This window comes from Hypanus sabinus, chromosome 15, assembly GCF_030144855.1.
Source record: "Hypanus sabinus isolate sHypSab1 chromosome 15, sHypSab1.hap1, whole genome shotgun sequence".
NCBI lineage: Eukaryota > Metazoa > Chordata > Chondrichthyes > Myliobatiformes > Dasyatidae > Hypanus > Hypanus sabinus.
Window position 1 is genome coordinate 77,712,559 of NC_082720.1, and position 21,702 is coordinate 77,734,260.

Sequence of the window (21,702 nt, forward strand, 5' to 3'; positions counted from 1 at the left end):
CCAGAGTACACTGCCATGTTCTTTTGATTGACTGTAAATAAACAAAATCAGCACAGACACCTAGCGCAGATAATGGACTGCCTTCATTGTCTTCCTACATGAATTAGTGTCAAATATCACTGCTTTTTGATTTGGCTTCGGTCAGGCCAAATGAATAACATATCGCAAGCATACACAAATGACATATTAAAATCTGTTCACTCTAAGCAAGGTGTAGCGTCTAATGGTCACAATAGTTAGAAACTGTTGCATCCTCCAAATCATCTTTTTCATTGTAACATTCATGATGATTGTTGATGCCTTCAAATTCTTTGTAGTACCTAACTTGCTGAAGAACTGGAATTGTTTCATTTTCACTCTCAGCTGTTCATGGCATCTCCAAGGCTGAATGCTTGAATCCACAGTGAGCGAAACAGTTTTCAATTATCTTGCACCTTATTTCTTGTCAACTATCAGTGACAAAAATCACTGCTTCTTGAACGCAAACACACACTATTTAAAGATGGTGTAGTGCTTAATGGCTACACAAGTGTACACAACTGACACTAGTGAGAAAATGTTTGGCACCAGTCTCCTGACCCAAATAAATGAAGGGAATCCTGACTATTTTCTTGATTAGTCTTTGTCCTTTAAGAGTTATCCCAAATATGGGGCTGCCCTGATTAATCAATAGCCCAATTAACTGGAGTCCACTGTGTATAAAAAAAATTAAATTAAATATGCAGTGTGAAAACAATGAGGTAGTTCAAATAATGGGTTTGTTCAAATCATGCCTTCATCATTGTAGGATCTCAACACAGAGCGAGCATCGAGTAGAGCAACACACACAGACTGCGGGAGAGGCAGTATCTATGATCTTTTATTAGGACTGAGACATTGGCTCAAAGTATTGACTGTTATAGATACTGCCTGACCTGTTGAGTTCCTCTAGCATTGTGTGTGTTGCTCCAGATTCCCAGCATCTGCAGTCTAGCTTATGTCTCCAAACCTGGGGATGACTTCCTTAAATGGGAGATGGGGTATAAAAGAGGTGGGGAGGACAGAGGTTATCATCTGCTTCAAGACAGGAAAACCGCCCCACTATCCAATGTCTCTAATCTGTATCCATATATCGACATCTTTAATATCTGCATTAGTGCACCCAAAGTCAGGAAGTCACAGGTTTATAAGTTCTGGCCTCAATCTGCATCATTTCATTTCTTGATCTGTCAAGGACTTTAAAAAAAAAAGTCTGACCCCACTCTCAGATGATCCTTCTGGAGATTGGCATTCTGGGGTAGCAGGGAGCTGGGTTATAGAGGTGGAGGAAGGACCAGTGGGTCATCAGACATCAATGCAACATCACCCTAAGTTACCAGGATGGACACTTCCATCTGATAACCTGTGTATTCTAAAAGATAAAACCAGTCTTTATTACCTATAGCAGTAATACTACAATACTTCCAATTAGGGGAAACATCAAACCTATCAACAAAAGGAACCAAAGACAGAAAAGGGCTTTTCATCATAAGACCATTGCGTGAATCATTGCGTGAATCTGACAGACACAGGAGTAATAATCATATTTCTCTGGTCCCACTGTAAAGTGAAAAGATTACAAGAAATCCCTTTGCAGTAGTTAGTCATTCCAATCTGTAGTTTGATTGAGACAGTAGAGACTGCAGACACTGGAATCTGGAGCAGTTTGATAGGTCCAATGACTAACTGCCAGATTAATTTTAACTTTCTTCTAGCTTGGAGCTTCCTGCATTTAGTTCTTTGATTCTAGTTAACTTCCCCCATCACTCTTTTAAAACATTTCATTTGATTCAAATTAATAAGTAAGGAATTGTTATTTCACCTCTTGAAATATTTACAGAGAAAGATGCCCCTTAATATTTCCAGATAATACTGTCTTTTGCATTGGTAGTGTGAAATGACCTAGTACAGTGTAGAACTTTTTTCCACTATACTGTATTAGAAATAGCCTCATCGGAAAGTGGACATCTTTATAAATAGGTGCTCTATTTTGTAGTTTTGTACTGCTTATCCCAAGTAGTGATTTTTGTTGCTGTTAAAATGGTTATTGTGACATATCTAGTGCAGTAGTGTAGTGGGTAGTGCTTGTCAATCTCACTTTCAGCTTCCACTGCTGGCTAGCAGTCTTGCGAAAAGGAGAGATGATTGTGTAAGTCTGTCCCTGCCAGTACATAGCCCCTCCAACGGCAAGCCTCGTGTAGTGCCTCCTTGCTGGCAACACATGGAAACGGAACTCCTTTCAGACTCAGGCTGAACTACTGAGGAGGGGGAAGAGGCCTGGCCACTGCACACGTAGCATGCAGGCCCACCGGTGTGTGGACACGCTCTGGTGCCCCACTGCCTTGTGGGCAGCCTCAGGAGATACGAAGGCAATGGGAGTAAATCCGGACAGCAAACCAGAGTAGCTGAGAGGAGGATCTTGAATACAGGGCATCTCGGGATCTCCATATCTTCACCCAGGCTTGTGACAATCATCTTGCTTGGTTCTTCAAGACAGGCAGATGCTAACCAAAATCAAAAACAAACAGTTGGAGCAACTTTGTGGGCCAAAACAGAATCTGGGCAGCCTAATCTTGGAGTGACGGAGGATGAGAGGTGACCTGATAGAGGTGTATGAGATGATGAGAGGCATTGATCATGTGGATAGTCAGAAGCTTTTTCCCAGGGCTGAAATAGTTGCCACAAGAGGACACAGGTTTAAGGTGCTGGGCAATAGGTTCAGAGATGATGTCAAGGGTAAGTTTTTTACTCAGAGAGTGGTGAGTGCGTGGAATGGGCCGCCAGCAATGGTGGTGGAGGCAGATATGATACGGTCTTTTCAGAGACTTCTGGATAGGTACATGGAGTTCAGAAAAATAGAGGGCTATAGGTAAGCCTAGTAATTTCTAAGGTAGGGACATGTTCGGTACAACTTTGTGGGCTGAAGGGCCTGTATTGTACTATAGGTTTTCTATGTGTTTTATGTAAAAAAGATTTTGAAATCTCCCTTTGCCTACATTTGACCTGTTGAGTTCTTCCAGCTGTTTGTTTTTTATGTTGTTTTAGATCCCATCATCTGCCATCTCCAATGTTTCCATTTATTGGATTGCATTCATTTTAGTTCAAAATGGTTTGAACTTTTCAATAAATAATTAAAATGATTACTTCATGAGATTTAGTAAGATGTTATAAGAACATTACCAGTTGTCAACCATAAAATTCCATTTGTTTCTTATTTTACCAATGTTGAGAAGATGGAAGGGACAAAAAAATCTTCACCTTCATGTTATACAAGGTGATCCAAAGTGAGTGAAGAAGCAGAAAAACTGCAAAGAAAGGGATTGGGTGACAAATGGTCTCACATGGGCGAATGGTTAAATTGGCATGAAATTCTAGAGCAGGATGGCAAACAGGGCATGCGTGCCTGAGATGGTACACGCAAAAATTTTGTTGGCACGTGTCATGCAGTGCTGACCCTCAATTCTTTAAATCCCACCCATAATAAAAAGATACATAATGATTATCTTTATTGTCAAATGAACAGAGCAGTGAGGTGTTTTCATGGGAAACATTTTATGCCGGCTTGGCGCCAGCTAGATGTTTGCAAGAACACATGATGACAAGTTAATCTTTTAAAAATAGTTACCATGGTGACTGATGGTGCACAAAGTATGATTGGTAAAGAGGCAGATTTTGTTAATCTGGTTGCAAAGTATGTCGGACATCCACCGATAGGCTTTCATTTTATAGTCCATGAGGAGGCTTTGTGTGCAAAAGCTGGCCTTAAGAAACATGAAGTGATAAAAATTGTTATTAAGGTAACTAATTTATTTCTAGGTGTGCTTTGAAAAAAACACTTTCAGAATTTTCTGAGCAAGATGAATTCAGTGTACGCAGGATTACTTATGTACTTACGTGTTGTCATTGACTTAATAGAGGTTGTGTCCTTTCAAAGGTTTGCTGAGCGCATGGATAAAATTCATTTTGTTTTTTTGTAAATAATTATATGTGGATTTGTAGTTTGATGTTTTTTGCAGATTTCTCCTCACATTTAAATGGCTTGAGCATCAAATTACAGATATCTGGAAAATCAATTGATGTTATGCTTCATAATATAAAAGCCTTTGGAATCAAACTGGAAGTATTTAAAGTTGATGCTGCAAATGACACTTCTAACTATTTCCCAAAACCAAAAAGACAGATGACAGATATCAAGTTTCTGAAAAGAAAAACATTCTGAGCTTCCAATGCAATTTTTGATCACCATTGGTTCACTTTTCTTTAAGAGTCACTAAGTTCAGGTCATTTGAAGAAACTGCGAAGTTCATAAAATTTACAGACAGCATAACATTAGATAAATTGAATTGGGAAGTGTGTTGTGCAGGGATTGACAACCTGGGGTCCATGGACCCCTCAGTTAATGATAAGGCTGATTGGCATAAAAATAGTTGGGAGCCCCTGTTTTATTGGATTCATTTGGATCATTTTGGAATGCAATTGATTGGGTTACACAGCAGCTCAGCTTGGAGGCAAACATTTGTTGACTGAAGAGCTGAACTAGAAAATATTGAAAGAGATTGGTTAGTGACTGGATCAAAGCAGTCACTATAAGGTTCTGAAACTCGGTAATACCATTCCTGAAACCTTAAAGACTGAACAATGTTGCAATGGCAATTCATGTGAGTCATTGTTTTCAGTGACGAACTTGTCAAGTGTAATTTTAGGAGTCACCATGATCACGTGCCGTGTCATATGACACAGACGATCATGGTCAAGGATCATGATTGTTCTAGGCATATTTTTCTACGTAAGTGCTCTACCATTGCCTTCTGGAAAGTGTCTTTACAAAACAGGTAATTCCAGCCTTTATCAATACTCTTCAGAAATTGTCTGACTGGCATCAATAGTCATATAACTAGGACTTGTGATATATACCAGTCACTCATACAACCATCCACCACCTGCTCCCATGGCTTCACGTGAACCTGGTCCCGGGGGAGTGGGGAGGCGGAGGGCTATGCAGATGCTACATCTTGTCTAGGGTGACCTGCAGGCTGGCGGAGGGAAGGAGCCGTGCCTCCACCTTGCCATCCAAATTTGAGGAGCAGACTTATTGATGAAGCTACTGTTGTGCGTATAGTTCTCAGAACAACCAAATACGAACCAGATATAAAATATTTGCCATCATTACTACAGCAACAAAAGTCCTACCAAGAGTAATGTGTATCTGTTTTCCTTTCAATGATCTTTTATGAACATGCAACAAAGCGTATAATTTCACATTCACCATTCTTATGTTATATATGAGGTACAATAAAATACCATTTACAGTAAAATGAAATTATTTTTCAATTGTCTTTTTAAAAGAATAATAATTTGAACAGCTTTTCTAAAATGCTTTATTTATTTCAGAGAATCACACACAAATCTATTTCAGTCCGTTTCTGTTACACTGTTATTAACAGGAAAAACAATGAATACGCATAACTAAGGACCGGGACTCGACCTTTTTCCTTAAAGAAAATCCATATTGCTGTTACTAATTCATTAATCAATTATAATCTCTGCACAAATTTACCATGGCACGCGATTTTTTTTATAGTCAATTTTGACACACCCCCTCAAAAAGGTTGGACAGCCTTGCTGTAGAGTGAGAAGCTGCTTCCCTCGCTGGAGGTACAGGGGCCGTTCGCGGGAGGTCGAGATGGAGGAGAAATTGTTGTTCGCACAGCGTGCGGCTGCCTACTTTTGAATGCAGGGCTTATTCAGCTCGGGGCTGAATCAAAAGTTAGTTGAACACTAAGGAAGTCGAGGCTTGGAGCGGGGACGTGATGGGAAATTGGAGTCGGCATACAGCCGAGCAAATCTTCCTGATTCTTGCAAAAAGTGCCAGTTTAATCCGAGGTTGCTCGAAATTATTTGATGCAGAATTTTCTTAAGATATTTCATTGTTTTATAACCTCCATAAAGAGAAGACAGACAGGCGTCAAGAAAGACTTATCAAGTTACCTTTGCACTGGACACCTGTAATGGTATTGAGGCGACTCCAGCGCGCAGCAGAACACGTATGATGTGAAGACGCGGTCCTTTCCCTAGAAGGTAATTTTCATTTAGGTGCGGGATGGGTCCAAGTGAATTCTGAATACCTTCAACAGGCATCGCCGATGTCCAACCTGGTGAATCATTAACCGGACACTCTGTTGAACGATCCTCGGTTTCTTCCGCTTTCATTGTCGAATAGACTTCTCATTTCCCGCGGACCATCCCGACAAGCTGGTATATGTGAGTACAGCAAACATCTCGTTAAAAGATATGGCAGCTTCATATCTCTTGGCTTGTTCTCTTTGTCCGGTGGTCAGGTTTCATGGTTTCAGTGTATTGAATTGCGGCTGAATGTTCCGCAGAGGAATGCGGGATAAACTTTGGTTTTCTGCTTGTTCTGTACTCGACAAATCTAAGCCCAAGTCGAAGGGCTTAGAGTCGGCAGTAAGTGGCAGTGCCCCTCTGTGGTTCCCTGGCCGTGGCGATGTTGTTTAACAGCTCTAGTACACGGAGTGTTGCTACCTGTGGGGGAAGAACCGCAGCATGCTGGAAAAACTCGGCAGGTGGATTGAGAAAGTGAGATAACTTTACAGAGAACTGATCTTGGCATTCTCAGTATTTCCTCGCCTCCTCAGATCTAGCTTGGCACATAATGTACTTTGTTGCAAGAGTTATTTGGGTAAAGTGACGGGTTTTGTGTTTAAGATTACATGCAATACCGATGAGTTTGGTTGCTTGCTTTTCACTGGTCTCACAAGCATTGAAGCAAGTTTGTGAATCTTAGTTGTTGGAAACCTATGTATGGTAATATTGAAATGCCTAGATGGAGTGGACACGGAGAGTCTGTTTGCAACAGCAGGTGAGTCGCGGAACACAAGAAATAGCCGCAGAAGGAAGGAAGTCCCTTCAGAACCGAGATGAGGAGGAATTTCTTTAGCTTTGGGTGGTGACTCTGTGGGATACATTGCCACAGACGGCCTGGTCAGTGGGAGAATTTAAAGCGGATGTTGATAGGTTCTTGATTAGTCAGGGCGTCAAAGGTCATGGGGAGAAGGCAGGAGAAATTAAGGTTGTTTAATGTCATTTCCAGTACAAAAGTGTAAAGGAGAACAAAATAGTTGTTACTGTGGATCCGATGCAGCACAAAAAACAATTAAAATGAAGAACACAATAATAAAAACATAATAAGTATACAGAAGGTACATTGCATGTACACAAAGAGACGTGAGGCGCAGGAGCGTCTGTGCAAAAGGTGGCTCTGACAGGAAATTAAGTAGTGGTAGTTGGGGGTGTGGAAGTGGCTGGAAGTGTTGATCAACCTGACTGCTCTGGGAAAGTAACTGTTTGAGTCTGTGGTCCTGGTGAGGATGCTGCTCGCCTCCTCCCTAATGGGAGTGGGTCAAACAGTCCGGGGTGGTGGTGGGGGTGGGGGGGGGTGATCCATTATGATGTTACTTTATGGTGATCCTTTTCCAGCTCTTTCTGTATATATGTCCCTGATGGTGGGTTGGCAGGTAGGCTGGTGCTGGTGATATGTTGGGTGGTTTTGACTACCCATTGCGGAGCCTTCCTGTCTGTTGCAGGGCAGTTTCCATAGCACAGAGTGAGGCAGCATGAGGTCGAGAGTGAAAATAAATCAGCCGTGGTCAAATGGCAGAGAACTCGCAATTGGCCCAATGGCATCATTCCGCCCCGATGACCTCTGGTGTTATACTTGCCTAGTATAGGGAAAACACCTTTAGTCTCTTGGAACATTGTTTGACTCCCTGGATTTTATCCCTGTCTAAATGTGGGAAACGCTGCAGTCACCATGTGCACAGCAACCTCCCATAAGAAGCAAATGACTTGAACATGGCAACACTCTGCTGCACATTTGAAGCCAACTTAGAGTTTTATGACTGCCTGAGAGGAAAGTGTCAATGAGGCCTGTTGATCCCACATTAAACTTAGTACTTTGTACTGTGTGGCAAGAATAGGATCGTTTAATTAGACCATGATTTGATCAGTATCTTAACTCAGGTCACCACAAGGTATAAAATCTTGCTTAATTTAAAAATGATCAACCAAGCCTTTCTATAACTTCTAGGTAGTAGGCGGCAGATCTGCATTGCATTGTGCGCAGAGGTATCTACTGACATCACAGTAAGCAGAAATTCTGCAAGCTAAGCAGGTCTTCAACATTGGAAGTCAGCTCTGTTTCTCTTCACACAGATGCGGCCTGACCCTTTGAATATTTCCAGCATTTTCTAGTTTAGTTTTCCAGCATCTGGGGTTTTCTCGGTTTTATTTTACCCTCCTCGTCAGAGGGAATTACTTCTCATTTCAATCATCTTAAATGATTCATTAGGCCATGCCTTAATCTCTTGTATTCAAGGGAATATAAATCCAGTCTTTGTAACCCGGTCTTATTATTTAACCCTTTCGGCACTGCTTTCATCCTGAGTCAATACTGCACCTGCTCAAAGTCCCATATGCTGGGATGTGACCAAGGTTTTAAAATAAAAATAACTGCTATCCATTTATATTTCAATGTTGTTGATAAAATGTGTCCTTATCATGTTTTAAGTTGATCATTTGTATCTTTTTCTCCAACCTTTTTGTGCTTGGATCTTTAAATTGCTTAGTTCCTTCACAGTTCCTAGCTTCCTTCCTTTCGGAGAATGTAGTTTTTTAAAATAGACATCTCATTTTCTCAAAATTACATCAGTCGTAGTTTTGCACAGTCATTTAATCTGCCAAAACCTTTGTGACTTTGCTTCCATCGACAGTTCTACACCATTTGCTGCACAACCAGACTCGCTGTTAAAAGCAAACATTGATAGCCATTTCAATTCCTTCACTCAAGTGGATTATTCCCTCATGAACTTCGGCTCTAGTGCTTCAAGTGGAACTTAAACACATTAACCATGAGACTTTGGCTATCATTTCTTCCAAAGAGCCTATGCTGGTTCTCTGTTCCAGGTAGAAACCACTGATGCATATTCTGCTTGTAATTTACAAATAGTTTGTATGTTGTTAAGTTTTCTCTTGCTGCCATTGTTAGTGGCAGAAAGAAAATAATGAATGAACTTTCATTAAACACTCCTTTCAGTTCCTCAGACGGGCCATATCCGACCAATTATTTCAATATGCTGTTATTTATTTATTTTTATTTTGAGGTACAGCATGGTATCAGGCCCTTGTGGCACAATTAATTTACTCTGCGCAATTATACCCATGTAACCTGAGGAAGCGGGCATGGTCATGGAGAGAATGTACAAACACTTTACAGACAGTGGCAGGAATTGAACCTGAGTTGCTGGCATTGCAATAGTGTTACACTTACCACTATGCTACCATACCACCCTGTATTTAGCAAATTAGACACCAATCTGTGAACATCAAGGTTTCGACTTTGACTGGACTATTCCTCTTCCCACTCTGTCTCTTGCAAAAATGCTATCTCCTTCTCACAATTCCTCCGTCTCTGCCGCATCTGCTCTCAGGATGAGGCTTTTCATTCCAGGAAGAAGGAGATGTCTTCCTTTTTTAAATGAAGGGGCTTCCCTTCTTCCACCATCTCAAATGCATCTCTCCCATTTTCCGCACATCTGCCCTCACCCCAACCGCCCGCCACCCCACTCGGGATAGGGTTACCCTTGTCCTCATCTGCCACCCCACCAGCCTCCAGGTCCAACGTATAATTCTTCATAACTTCCGCCACCTCCAATGGGATCCCACTACCAAGCACATCTTTCTCTCCCCCCTCTTTCTGCTTTCCACAGGGATTGCTCCCTACGCGACTCCCTTGTCCACTCGTCCTCCCCATCCCTTCCCACCGATCTCCCTCCTGGCACTTATCCTTGTAAGCGGAACAAGTGCTACACCTGCCCTTACACTTCCTCCCTCACCACCATTCAGGGGCCCAGACAGTCCTTCCAGGTGAGGTGACACTTCACCTGTGAGTCAGCTGGTGTGGTATACTGCGTCCGGTGCTCCCAGTGCGGCCTTTTAAATATTGGTGAGATCCGACGCAAACTGGGAGACCGTTGCACTGACCGTTGCTCGGTCCGCCAGAGAAAGCAGGATCTCCCAGTGGCCACACATTTTAATTCCAAGTCCCATTCCTATTCTGATATGTCTATCCATGGCCTCCTCTGCTGTCAAAATGAATCCAAACTCAGGTTGGAGGAACAACACCTTATATACTGGCTGGGTAACCTTCAACCTGATGGCATGAACATTGACTTATCTAACTTCCATTAATGCCCCTCCTCCCCTTCTTACCCCGTCCCTGGCAATATTTAGTTGTTTGTTTTTTTTCTCTCTTTCTGCCCATCACTCTGCCTGTTCTCCATCTCCCTCTGGTGCTCCCCCCTCCCCCTTTCTTTCTCCCGAGGCTTCCCACCCCATGATCCTTTCCCTTCTGCAGCTCTGTATCACTTTCGCCATCACCTTTCCAGCTCTTAGCTTCATCCCACCCCCTCCGGTCTTCTCCTATCATTTCGCATTTCCGCCTCCCTCCACTACTTTCAAATCTCTTAGTACCTTTCCTTTCAGTTAGTCATGACAAAGGGTCTCGGCCCAAAATGTTGACAGTGCTTCTCCTTATAGATGCTGCCTGGCTTGGCCTGGCCTGGCCTGGTGTGTGTGTGTGTGTGTGTGTGTGTGTGTGTGTGTGTGTGTGTGTGTGTGTGTGTGTGTGTGTGTGTGTGTGTGTGTGTGTGTGTGTGTGTGTGTGTGTGTGTGTGTGTGTGTGTGTGTGTGTGTGTGTGTGTGTGAGACGAATAAGGGATGATGGGGTAGGTAGTTAGGAAATTCTTCTTTGAATTATGCCCTAGAATTGTTTAACATCTTCAACTTGAAGTGTTAACTGTTTCTCTTCCCACAGATGTGGCATGACCTGCTGAGTATTTCCAGCATTTTCTGTTTTTATTATCTTTTAATATTCACTTGAATCTGAATTTGGAACGCCATAATCTGACTGATGTCTTTGCGAAAGATTGTCAGATTGGAGGATGGGATTGCTTCCTTTACTTAGAAAGCCTGGAACATGAGGAGTTAACCATTTACAGTTGAGACGGGGGAGAAATTACATGAGGATTTGTTTGTCTTTAGCATTCTGTACGTCCAAGTGTTACAGGTGCACAGAGTAAATCCAAGAATGGGATCAATGAGGAATAGAACATAGAACATAGAAATCTGCAGTACATAACAGGCCCTTCGGCCCACAATGTTGTGCTGACTTTGTGACCTACTCTAGAAGCTGCCTAGAATTTCCCTGACGCATAGCCCTCTATTTTTCTAAGCCCCATGTACCTATCTAAGAGGCTGTTAAAAGATGCTATTGTATCCACAGTATGTTGTATCCAAGTAGAGGAGATTAGCCAGGAAAATGGATGATGCATCACATCAGCCAATAATATATTGAGTGGTGGAACAGGAACAAGGAACTTATGTCCTTAAGAAAATGGGTCCTCTCATAATTCCCTTGGACTTGCCAAAACCTCAGTAATGGATCTGGGAGAAGATGGTGGCACATCACAATGGCATTGAAGGTACAGAAACAGCAATGAAAGGCCCCCAGTCACCTTGCACTCCATGGCACTGGACCCTTACCCTGGTGTGTGAAGGACCATGGGGTGGCTGACGGTCTATTAGCCTCCCCATTTTAACAAGGTCATGCACTGGCATTCTCCAGTAAGGGAATAAACTCTTTGCAGAACATTATACTCGACTCAAGTGATTGCACTACTACTGCTATTCCCTCGGATTTAAGAGCACTATCAATAGAGAAGAGGCAAGGAATGATGAAAATACAAGGACTATGGAAAGCAATAAGTAAAAACAAGAAATGACCATAAGATAATGAGGCCCGAAAGGAGAATTTTAAAAAATCAGCTAAGTTTACAGCAACAGACATGAAGACTGAATGCCTGTAAAAGATAAATGCCTGTAAGATAGATGGTGAATAGAGAGAAAAACTATCAGATGTTAAATAAACAACTCACCTGGCTTCATCGATTTCTCAAACTTTCTGTAATTATCCCCCCTTCACCATACCCCTTTTCCATCTCCTTCTCTCAGCTCATCTCCTTACTTGCCCTTTACTTCCCACTGGTGCTCCTCCCCCTTCCCTTTATTCCCATTGTCTTCTGTCCTCTCCTTTCAAATTCCCCCTTCTCCATCCCTATATCTCTTTCACCAATCAACTTCGCAGCTATTTACTCCTCCCTTCACCTACTTCTGGTTTCACCTATCACCTACCACCTTGAACTTCGTCCTCCCCTCCCCACACCTTCTTACTCTGACTTCTCATCTTTTTTTTTAACAGTCCTGAATCATCAACTGTACCCTTTTCTATAGATGCTGTCTGGCCTGCTGTGTTCCTCCAGCATTTTGTGTGTGTCCGGCATCTGCAGTTTATCTCATGTTTGTGGCTTCACCTATCACCTTCTAGCCTGTACTCATTTGCCGCCTCACCCTACCTTCTTCTTCAGGCTTCTTCCACATTCCTTTCCAGTCCTGATGAAGGGTGTCAGTCTGAAATGTCAACTGTTTACCCCTTTCCATAGATGCTGTGCATTTTGTGCGTGTTACTCTGGATGTCTAGTATCTGCAGAATTTCTTGTGATCAGATACTAACTACTTTGTTTTCACTGTGGGGTAAGAGAACTAAATGGAGTGACAGTATAAAGAAAGCCTACTTAAAAACAAACATTTTGGCAGGAATAATCCAAATAGAACATACAGGGCAAATGGTAGGGCATTGAGGAATGCAGTGGAACAGAGAGATCTAGGAATAACAGTGCATAGTTCCCTGAAGGTGGAGTCTCATGTAGATAGGGTGGTGAAGAAGGCTTTTGGAACGCTGGCCTTTATAAATCAAAGCATTGAGTACAGAAGTTGGGATGTAATGTTAAAATTGTACAAGGCATTGGTAAGGCCAAATTTGGAATATTGTGTACAGTTCTGGTCACCGAATTATAGGAAAGATATCAATAAATTAGAGAGAGTGCAGAGACGATTTACTAGGATGTTACCTGGGTTTCAGCACTTAAGTTACAGAGAAAGGTTGAACAAGTTAGGTCTCTATTCATTGGAGTGTAGAAGGTTGAGGGGGGGATTTGATTGAGGTATTTAAAATTTTGAGAGGGATAGATAGAGTTGACGTGGGCAGGCTGTTTCCATTGAGAGTAGGGGAGATTCAAACGAGAGGACATGATTTGAGAGTTAGGGGGCAGAAGTTTAAGGGAAACACGAGGGGGTATTTCTTTACTCAGAGAGTGATAGCTGTGTGGAATGAGCTTCCTGTAGAAGTAGTAGAGGCCAGTTCAGTTGTGTCATTTAAGGTAAAATTGGATAGGTATATGGACAGGAAAGGAGTGGAGGGTTATGGGCTGAGTGCGGGTAGGTGGGACTAAGTGAGATTAAGAGTTCGGCACGGACTAGGAGGGCCGAGATGGCCTGTTTCTGTGCTGTGATTGTTATATGGTTATATGTTATAAACAGGATTGGAGAAAGTAATGAAGATCTGATGTGTAGTAATGTTATTTCTGATCTGAACATAATGACCCCCGAAGGTATTGCAGATTATCCTGCTGTAGTTGTTTGATTTTTTGAAGGTGCCATTTTTCCATTGCTAGGGTTATGGTTGGCAAATGTGTTCAGGATTAGCAGGCAAATAAAAAAAAACTAACAACAGGTAATACTGGATCTCCGTTTGTTTGTTCAGAAGGTAACAAATCAACGATGTGGCAAATTCTCCCTAAACCGGGATGAATGTACACATCGGGCAGGACCAGGGAGTATCTTTTACCAAACTAAAATCAAATTGAATGGAAGAGATATCTAATAACTGTATGAGCAAGTAGAACAAGATGAGTAACAGTGGCCATGATAAAAGAAAGGCTTGAGCTTAACATTTTCTTCTTTGCTGTAAATATCATTGAAAAGAAGATATGACCTTGAAACGATGTGTTGTGAAGCCCCTGCTAAAAGTATAATTAGAAGCCTTCCGCAGCAAAAGAAATCCAGCGATCAAATGCTTCAGGAATTGATGGAGTTGCTGAAAAAAAAATTTAGTTCAAAGCCAAATGAGATGGTACAATGTTTTTTTTGATTTTGCTAACTAATGTTTCTGCTACTGGGGTGGAATTGAGCCACGGGATTTGAGAATTCTGAAGTAACTAAATTACAGTTGGCCCTCCGGAACCCCCCGCGGATACCAAAAAACGCGGATGCTCAAGTCCCTTATATAAAATGGCATAGTATTTGCATGTAACCTACGCGCATCCTCCCGTATACTTTAAATCATCTCTAGATTACTTATAATACCTAATACAATGTAAATGCTATGTAAATAGTTGTTACACTGTATTGTTTAGGGAATAATGACAAGAAAAAAAAGTCTGTATGTGAGACGCGAGGCAAACAATGCTCACACAACGAGTGCTGGAGAGAGAACTTCCGTGTTATCCCGATCCGCCGGTGGTTGAATCCGCACATGCAGAACCTGCGGATGAGGATGGCTGACTGTACAGAGTTACAGCTCTTTTTAATTGGTAACATTCAGAAAGTGATAATGTAATGTTGTGACAAGGTGGAGGTTCCTGGCCTGCCTTTGTTCTGCAGTGGATCTCTCTGAGATAATACAGTTATAGTTATTACGGTTATAACAACATTGGGTGCCTGCATTAAGTGTACCATACAGCAAGGAAAGTGAAATTGAAGTGTCAAAGCAGAGCTTACCTAGATCTTACAAGTTCTTGTTCCTCTTGAGGAAGACTAAAATCAACATCTATTAGATTTTACGTTGATAATGTCCACCTATAGCACAGAAAGATCACCGTGGCTGCTGTTTGCATCCATAAACACAACCAAGCTTTAGGGTAAACACAGAGTACACTGCAGATGCTGTGGTCAAATCAACACGTACAAACAAGCTGGATGAACTCAGCAGGTCGGGCAGCATCCGTTGCAATGAGTTGTCAACGTTTCGGGCCGAGACCCTTCGTCAGGACTGAAGATGGAGGGGGCTGGGGTCCCCGACCTGCTGAGTTCATCTAGCATGTTTGTACAAGCTTTAGGGTAAACACGAGGACATCTGCAGATGCTGGAAATTCAAACAATACACACAAATTCTGGTGGAACGCAGCAGGCCAGGCAGCATCTATAGGAAGAAGTGCAGTCGATGTTTCAGGCCGAGACCCTGACAAAGGTCCTTTGCCTGAAACGTCAATTGTACTTCTTCCTATAGACGCTGCCTAGCCTGCTGTGTTCAACCAGCATTTTGTGAGTGAAGCTTTAGGGTAGAGCCTATCCATCAGAACTTGTGCCCAGTAATCCTCTCACCTGTCCTGAAGTGAGTCAAGCATTAGGAGATATACCCATCTCACTTCAGATTTACAGTTGATAGATCTCTCAGGCATTAAATCAACACAGAGGTGTTCTACATTGCCTTCAGGTACAGTTCAGAGAATTATAGTGTGCCTAGTCAGATGATGAAGTTTGTTTCCTGGAGTTTATGTAGGGACTTAATTGTTAAACTACATACAGATTTCAAATAATCAGCCCTTATGGTTTGTACCACTATTGGCCAGATCTGATATAAAGAGATAAAATGCTGAGGGTATTTGAGGGGTTGGGCAATATCAGAGAGGATTGTGGGTTGGGGGCAGCAGGAGATAAACAACATGGGGATTATCTGTTGTCTCGTGCTCTGTGGATGTTACCTAATCTCACAGGTTTCCAGACATTTCAGATTCCCTTTCTAGTTCCTCCTATTCTGACACCTTTGACTTTTAACAATAATTCCTTCCTTCCTCCCTGCACAACAGCTGCACCCTTTCCCGGATTTTCCAGCATTTCCACTTATTTTACGTTTCGCTTAATTTAGTGTATGAGCGAGGCAGGACAGAATGGAAAACTATATCGCTCATTATGATCACACTCAAAATCAGGACTTGGTAATTATAAATGTTATTGTGGAACCGTTCAATGTAAATTTCCATCAAGGGCACAAGTTCTATGATATTCCTGCCTACTTGGATGTAGGCTAGCCAAACACTTTCTAGATGAGGTCACATAAGACTAGATCGTTTGCTAGATGGTTACACAAGTTGCTTTTTGCTATTTTTAGTGGGGTGTGAGTACTGTAGGCCAGGCTAACATTTTTCACAATGTACAAAGTCAATTGCTTAGATCGTTTTCAGAGTTGACCATTGTATTAAAGGCCTAGCATTGCACGTGGCCATGAGAGATTTGCTGTGAGATTTGCTTCCATGAATGGTGTGAGCGAACCGAATTGTCAGTCCGGCCCTCCCAGCAAGCAAAAGTTGTGCCCCAACAGACTTTCAAATTTCAGTTCCATACACACTCAATTTATTTTGGGGAAAAATGAGTTGCATATTTTCACTCTTTACTGGCCCAGCTCTAATTTTAAGCTTATACTTTTTGTAGATTCTTTAATCAGATGAATGATTTCAGTATTTATCCTAGTTGCTGAATTCATTTTAGATGCACAGAACATAGAACACAACAGCTCAGTACTTAGCCTTTGATGTTGTGCCAACCTTTTAACCTAATCTAAGATCAATCAAGCCCTTCCCACCTCATAGCCCTCCATTTTTTTTCATCTAGGTGCCTGTCTGAGAGTTTCTTAAATGCCCTTAATGTATCTTCCTCTACCACCAACCCTGATAGGGTGATCCATACATTCACCACTAACTGTGTTTTTAGAAAAAACCTTACTTCTGACATACATCCCTCCAATCAGCAGAAAATTATACCCTCTGGTATTAGCTATCACTGCCCTGGGAGAAAGTCTCTGGCTGTCACCTTGTACAGCTCTGTCAAGCCACTTCTCATCCTCCTTTGCTCCAAAGAGTCTTAGCTCGCTCAACCTATCTTCATAACCTATTTACCTTGCAGCTTTCCAAACTCAAGAGGTTGCAAATCTTTGATCTTACTCTTTGTATCCTGCCCTCATACTGGTGATTCTGCACGACGCTCCAGCTTAAACGGAGGGACACAAGATCCCAGCAAATCAAAATAGATTGATGTTGGCATGATTTGTGGTCCTGATTCTTGATCTAAGACACAAAGGAAGCTGGTTGTGTTAAGAACCTTACCTTGATTTGTTTGCAGATGTTGATTTTATTGCAGGGAGTTTACCTAAAAAAAAACAAGCTTTTGCTATAAGCAGGAATAATGATGACATAGAAGGAGCCAATGACTGTAACATAAATCCATCCCTGCTTATCCAGGATTTTAGACACATTAATGCTATTTTTTTGCAAGATGTGGAAGCATAGTGGTTAGGTAAAGCTATTACAGCATCAGTACCTGGGTTCAATTCTGCCAATGTTTGTAAAGAGTTTTTAAGTTCTCCCTGTGACCATGTAGGTTTATTTCAGGAGCTCTGGTCTCCTCCCACATTCAAAAGACAAATGGGTTATTAGGCTAATTGGTCATCTGGATGTAAATGGACAGTGTGGCCCATTGGGCCGTCAGGGCTTGTTACCACGCTGTATCTCTAAAAAACAAAAAAATAAAATTTCTGTCTATTTCCCTTGAAGAAAAATACGTGTAGTTTCAGCAATTTAAAATCACCAGAGTAATATCAGCAAATGAGTAGGATGTGTAAATTTTGTCCTTCTCAGATAAAGCTTTATACCTTTAATAAAAAAAACGAAATAGAAGCAAGTGGATTCAAGTCATGAAAAGAAGGTAATTTTCAATTCTGCTTGCATCTGTTTTCAAGAGAGTCTTTCCAAACCCATGCCATACTTTAATTTATTTCCTGACTGCAACAAAAAGGATTACAATGACAACGTGGCTTGCACTGCTGGAATGTTCGAATTGTCCCTGGAGCCATGTGTTATACAGTTGCCAAGTCATTTATTATACACTAGTGACAACATTCCATCCAACTACTTAGCCCATAGCAGCTTTAGTAAAACAATGGCATCATTTTACTGAGATTGCCTTCGAATAGAATAGAATATAACCCTTTTCCCTTGGCACATATGGTGCTGAGTTCATCCAGTGTTAAAAAGCATTTCAAAGTATTAAAATACCAAGCAAATTAGGATAACAAAGGGCAGGTTTTCAATTAACTCTTCATAAGCTTAGATGTAGGAGGAGAACTGGAATTGAGAATTCAAGTATACTTTTATTTCTGCATGTTGGCATTTATTTTTTTCTTCTGTAACTCTTGCCCTTCACAAATTAATCAGCCTACTTTACTTTCACGATCAGCTGTGAGGATCATGGCTCTCAATGAAAGCAAGACGTCAGTGTCAGCTATTGTCAGGATGAGAAGATTGCCGTGTTTATTCTTTGCACCTTATCTGAATGGATGTTTGCATTTTGTTCAAAGTACTTTTATTATCAAAGTATGTATATGTCACCTTGAGATTCATTTCCTTGCACGCGTTTACAGGAAGAAAGAAATACATTAGAGTTTCTGAAAAGAACTATAAATAACAAAGACAGACAAATAACCAATGTGCAAAAGAAGACAAGTCATGCAAATAATAAAAAAGAAAGTAAATTAATAACACTGAGAACGTGAGTTGTAGAGTCCCCGAAAGTGAACCTATAGGCTTCAAGCTTCCAATTGGATTAGCACTAATAATGAAATAACCATAGATTAAAGCCACAAATGTATTACACTGTCCAAATACATGATCTGTCAAGCAATGGAACTTGATTACGTTTATGTTTGTTAGTATTTTCTATTCATTTTACAGGATGCGGTGTCAGTTGCAAGACCATCAATTATGGAACTTGCCCTTGAGAAAAGGACAAAGTAACCTTCTTCAATCACTGTTCGTTGTCTGGTAAACATACTCCCATAGCTCTCTTGGCAAGAAGAAACTTCAGTCTTGTTTTACTCTGCAGGATGTATTTTTTTACACACCAGAAAGGAGTTTAATTAGTGGAGTAAAATTCTGATACACTGTGATCCAGTTGTTCAAAAATCCTGATGTATTGGCATCTGGTACACTGACTGATGTTTCCTTTTGCTCACGAACAATTCACCCAGGGCTCTGTTCCTTCCACTCCTGCTAAATTCATCAGGACCTCCTTTCCAACACTGATAAAGTCACCAGGGTCCTGTTCAATATGCCTCCTCTAAACTCACCTGGTTCAATGTCAATTTTACTGTCTTAATAAAAAGTGAATTTAAAAAGCCTTGGGGATAGAATAGAAATAATGATCACTGGTCTGATGAATATTTATCTACTGAAGTACAGCATGGAATAGGCCTTCCCGGCCCTTTGAGCCAAGCTGCTCAGCAATCTCCCAATTTCATCCTAGCCTAATCACAGGACAATTTAAAATAACTAATCAACCTACTAACTGGTATGATTTTGGACTGTGGGAGAAAACTCAGCCCCTGGAGGAAACCCACGCGGTCATGGGGAGAACATACATATTCCGTATGGGAGTTGAACCTGTGTCACCTGTTCTGAAAAGCGTTGCGCTTATCACGGTGCTTTATGCTAGTCAAAGTGCAGAGACTGCTGGATTATCATTTTTTTACTATGTTGATTAATATCTATGTCGTTCCCAATTAGCTATTCACCTTGTGTGAAATTATGGTGGGGGAGAGTTTGCAGGCTATTTTGCAATGCCAGCCCAAGCTCACTGCTGCATATAATTGCAATTTCCCCCTCCCAATCCCACACGGATCTGTCCACCCTCAGCCATCTCCACTGGCAGGCTGAATCCCGATACAGACTAGAGGAGCAATGCGTCATGTACCACCTGAGTAGTCTTTAACCCAATGGTATAAACATTTGAGTGTTCCAATTTCAGATAATCCTCTCTCCCTTCAGTCTTTCAATTCCTGTCTCATATCTTGTACCTACCCCTCAACACACTTTCTTATACCCCTTCACCTCCTGGTTCCATCCACTTTCTATCCACACATTTCACCCCCACCCCCCATGCCTCCCAACTTGGTTCTTGTAGCATCCATCTTTCACCTCTCTCCCTGTGGTTCCCAGTATCACCCTGCCTATTAGGTTCCAGCACCATTAACTACTGTATCTCTGCTTATCACCCCTCCCGTACCCCAACCTGGCTCCTCCTGTTATTCATCCAGCTCCACTCCGCCCCCTCCCCTACTGTCCTTGATCTACCCGCCATCCTTCCCTCATCAGCCCACCACCCACTGGCCCCTGTCTCATCACTCCACCCTTCTATTATACCGGCCGTCTCCCCTCTCTGGTCTTAACCATGGTGCAGGCTCTCAACCCTACACATTACAATTGTTTCCCCCACTCCTCATTGTCTGCTGAGTTCCTCCAGCAGATTGTTCTTCCATACTCCAGCATGTGTTTGCTGTGGTTGTGGTCGTCACACCTGAACCTGATCTCGTGCTCAGCAGATGTCCAAACTCTGGGGCAAGAGGTGAGAGGAATCGATCACCGATCGAACTACAGGCTGATTTCTCCACGACTCACCCAGGAGTATTGAGCTCAATCTTAGCAAGCAGGCACCCAGGGAAATGATACCTGTTCGGGGAATGGTTACTAAGAATACTGTTGGAAACAGTAGAATAAAATAAGGGAAGGTAGCTAACAGAAAAAGGTAGCGGCAACACCTCGGTGGTGGTTGGAGTGCAATGTGAGTGAAACCAGTCCTCCCCTTTGGTGAGAGGGTATCAAGCTTTCTCCGATCCCATTAAAGATCACGTTTAGTTATAGCTTGAGGCTTGGAGCATGTAACCAAGCTAAATGTCATACTTGTGCTGGTCAACATGTGTTGCAATGAAACTCGAGTGGGGGCAGCATAGTAGCGTAGCAGTTAGCGCAATTGCTTTGCCACGCCTGCTGTCAGGTTCAGGTTCAATTCCCACCACTACCTGTAGGGAGTTCGTACGTTCTCCCCGTGACCAGGTGGGTTTCCGCTGGGTGCTCCAGTTTTCTCCCACATTCTAAAGACGTACGAGTTAGGTTAATGTGTCGTGGGCATGCTATGTTGTTGCCAGAACCATGCTGACCATTGTGGGTTCCCCAGCACAACCCTCGCTGATTTGATGTTTTGACGCAAACGACGCTTCTAAATGCATGATTTGATTGATGCACAAGTGACAAATAAAGCTAATCTTTAGTGTATTTCAGATTTGACATTGTTAATTTAAGATATAAATGTGTTTTAGTCTGCTCTTTGAATATCCAATGAAATGAAGTAATTTGATAGAGAGCTCCTCCCGTCTTGCATTAAAAGTGATCTTGCTTTTCCTGTCCTGCTTCTACTGGAGGCCAGGCTCTAGATGTAGAGGATCATGGCTGGTGGAGTTGTGTTTATGATCTGACTTGCCAATGTTGTTTGGTTGCACTTCACCCCAGTTTCAGCTGCACAGTAACAGGACTGTCCTACTTTGAAGTCAGGCATCAATGTGGGTCTTTTATTTTGTTTGTTAAATAAGCAATGTCAGCAATGAAATATGTCATCCTAGTTCGCTGTGGATGTTCATAGACTCACGTCACCACCACTGCACTCTCTGTTAGCTAATATCAGTCCTTGGCTCTAGATTCTGGTGAGTTTTAGTCTTCTTTCCACAATGTTAAATGTTCACTTGCCAAGACCACAATGATTAGAACTTTCTCTGGATTGTAAGGATTGCAGATCTGAATTCTTTAATTAGCTATGGCTGTAGCTCGCAGG

At 42.0% G+C, this 21,702-nt stretch overlaps 1 protein-coding gene across 4 annotated transcripts in view; it reads left to right on the forward strand.

Annotated features, from left to right (window-relative positions):
• Positions 1 to 4,773: 4,773 nt before the first annotated feature.
• Positions 4,774 to 21,702, forward strand: part of LOC132405612 (protein Shroom1-like) — an 81,153-nt gene continuing 64,224 nt past the window's right edge. For 2 of the 4 annotated variants that reach the window (XM_059990552.1, XM_059990556.1), the window contains exon 1: positions 5,486 to 6,279. The gene's annotated coding sequence lies outside the window, so the exon portion shown is untranslated. Of the gene's footprint in view, positions 4,851 to 5,485; positions 6,280 to 21,702 lie in introns of those variants that run through there. The other 2 variants (XM_059990555.1, XM_059990554.1) reach the window with 2 other exon arrangements.